We start from the raw sequence: 3,073 nt of genomic DNA, 5'->3' as shown, positions 1-3,073 counted from the left end.
GGGGGGGGCGGGGGGGGGGCCTTTCCCCCGCCTCTGCAGCCTCCGGTTTGCTGCTTGCTGCTGCCGTTCTTCCTCTATCCCTGTCCGGGAGAGCCCTCTGGGGCTCAGGTCCTGAAGCTCTCGGAAGTTGGCGGAATGGGGCAGGTGCAGGGTTGGTGCACACTGTCTGGGCCACAACTGGGAGCAGGGTCAGTAGGGCTCAGTGGCCTGGGACTTTGGCCTGATTTCTTCACTGGGTTTCCTGGCGTCTGTTACCAGAGAGTAGTCAAAGGCTTGATCCTTGTGAGGAGTCCAGCTCTGGCTCTGTACTGCTGCCTGCCCTCTTCCCCCTCTTCCTGGCCAAGCCCCTAGGATCCTCAAATGTGAAAGAATGGCTAGTGCCTTAGCAGAAAAGGGAGAGCTTTATGCCAAGGGAGGCTGCTCTAAACCGGGGAGGACAACTGGGAAAGACTGCGCTCTCTCCTCTTTGTTTGTTTGTTTTTTATATCAGTCCCAGGGTTTAGTTGGGCCTTGACATCTGGCTCAGGCAAGTGCGGGGTTGTCCAGATTGGCTGCTGGGGCATGGGGAATGAGTGTCCTGGTCTGTGCTCCAGCCTCTGGTAATGCGGTACAGGCACTGCACCCTCCCTCCCCCGCCAGCCCCAAATATCGACCCACTCTCCCTTTCCCCCTTGCCTAGGGACACTGAGAGGGAGGAGCGAAAGGTTAAATCCTGACCCTGGAGGACAGCAGGAAAGGTCAGTGCCCAAGGGTCAATCATAGGCTCGAGATCCCATCCCCCTCTGCTGGGCATAAAGTGCCTGGTCCCCTCCCCCAGAGAGGGTCTTCAGCCCAAGGAAGGGGGGAACCACCCCTGGCAGCCAAGTGAGGGGGTCAGCAAAGAGGGTGTTAGGGTAGCTGGTGGTGATTCTAGCCCAGAAGAGCACACCTGAGTTTAGATGGATTGGGGTAGGAATTGGGGGGCTTTTCATTTACATTGAGAACCCTCATTTGTTTTGTGTATAAAGAGGAAGGAGAGGCTCCCAGAACTGCAGAAGGCCTGGTTAGTCTTCCAGGGCAGTCACAGCTCTCCTCCCATGCACTATGTCATTTTGTAGTTTTGTTTTATTAGGTCTTCTAAAAATTTGCTTTTCTTCTTTCCTTTCCACCCTCCTTTCCTTTCTTTCTCTTCATCATCCTTCTCTCTTTCTTCAATTCTTATCTTTCCTCTTTTAGTCCTTTCTCCTTCCTCCCTTCTTACCTCCCTCCCTCCCCTCCCCATCTTGCGTTTCTTATTTTCGTATCCCTTTCTTTTTCCCCCCTCCCTTTTTCTTTTTTTCTCCACTTAAAAAAATGATTTTTCTCTGGCTTTCTTTTCTCCTTGTCCAGGTGGAGACCTGGTGCGGCTCTCTGCTCCTCCAGACTTACATAGGAGGGGTACTAACTCCACCTGGCACCAACATAAACTAAGACATACATGTATTTTAAAGACACAGGTGAGCATCAGGACGCAGGGGAGTACCTGCGCTTCTGGGAGACTTTTGATTGTAACTGGCCCCCTCCGATCTTCTCCCCTTCTCGAGGAGGAGGCCTTTGCTGTAGTCTGCACCCAGGGCCCAGTGCAGGGTGGGTCTCTTTTCTGAGCTTGGGGCTCGACATTGGTGAAGGGTGCATCTGGGTCCAGGACATCAACAAGATTTTTGGGTTATTGTTTTTATTATTTGATTTAATTTTGAACACATTAAAGATAAAGGAGCTCTCAGAAACTGCAACTCCTGAAAGCACCTGCAATCCCTTAAATTGATCTAAGGCACCAAGGGCGCGCACTGGAAACCTGTCTAGATGATTAGACAAAACCCAACTTTTCTGCCACCCAAGAATCCCCTCTAAGTTATACATGTTCAAAGTCCATAATCAACTACATGTTTCAGATAAGACATGGCCTCATCACCACACAGTCTACAAGCCATTGGCCCTTCCTTGGGAAGCAAACACAACACACTGAAAAAAAAAATCACTTGATTCTGGGGAAAAATCAATATCGAAATTAGATTTATTGTCTGCTTATGTGATTAAAAATGACAAGGTGTTGCCTTTTATTTTCATAAAAAGACAGAAGGCTGAACAAAATAATTTACTATCGAGTTCAGCTCCTTTCATTAGCCTGGCAAAGCCAGGAGGAGGAAGATAGGTGGCTGGGAAGTGCAATGGTGAAGGCACAGGGATGAGCTCCAGGTCTCGAGGGTCTATGTGCTGTTCTGTGTGCAAAGAGGATACCTTTCCTAATCTTCAATTCTCGCAGCTCTGCATTGCCCGGTGCCCAGCTCTGACTGGCTCCAGAAAAATGCTGGGCAAAGCCAGCCAGTGGCCTGGTGGTTAAGGCATCTGAATCCCACAACGTCTGGCGGTTTGAAAGCCCCACTGGGCGATTTTGCCTGCGTGTCCATAATCCCTGAGAAAGAGGAGAAAGGGTTGCAGCTTCCTTCATCATGCCCCATAGGGGAGAGCGGAGTGATTTCTTTCTCTCTCTCTCTCTCTTCGGCAAAGCCACACGCCCTTTGACAAAAAAGAACAACCCCCTCCACCCCCCCAGCTTTTCAATTCAAACTCAAGTCTTGGGTCCAGTTCCGTCGAGTAACTTTCAGGATGCCCCTGCCTTGTAGATTTTCAGACTCCGGTAGCGCCAGAAGTCTTTCCTGCTCACTTTGCCGCGACCTCCGAGATCCACCGCCAGCCTTCGATCCTACGAACCGCCGCGTATCTGTGTGCTTGGTGTCTGCGTGCGTGCATGCTTTTCCGACCGGTTGCTTGGCCACGGCTGGTCTCTTCCCCAGAGGCTCGTGGGGTTTCAGAGTATGAGCTGGAAATCAGGAAAATGGGATTTCCAAAACCTTTGTGGGCTGGAATTTTCAAGTGTGCCTGGCGGTGCGCGCATTTGAGAAATGGGATCATATTGGGCGCGCGCTGATTACGATTCCAGGGATTATTTATCTACGTTGAAAACAAAACAGGAAAACTAAAAAAATCCAATGTGTTTCATTTTACATCCCGCACCCCCACCCCCATCCCCGACCTAGCCGAGCCAGAATCTACA

The sequence above is a fragment of the Tupaia chinensis genome, unplaced genomic scaffold (genome assembly GCF_000334495.1).
Source record: "Tupaia chinensis unplaced genomic scaffold, TupChi_1.0 Scaffold146140_1, whole genome shotgun sequence".
NCBI classification, from domain to species: Eukaryota; Metazoa; Chordata; class Mammalia; order Scandentia; family Tupaiidae; genus Tupaia; species Tupaia belangeri.
The sequence above is the reverse complement of the archived record's forward strand: the minus strand, read 5'-3'. Positions refer to the sequence as shown.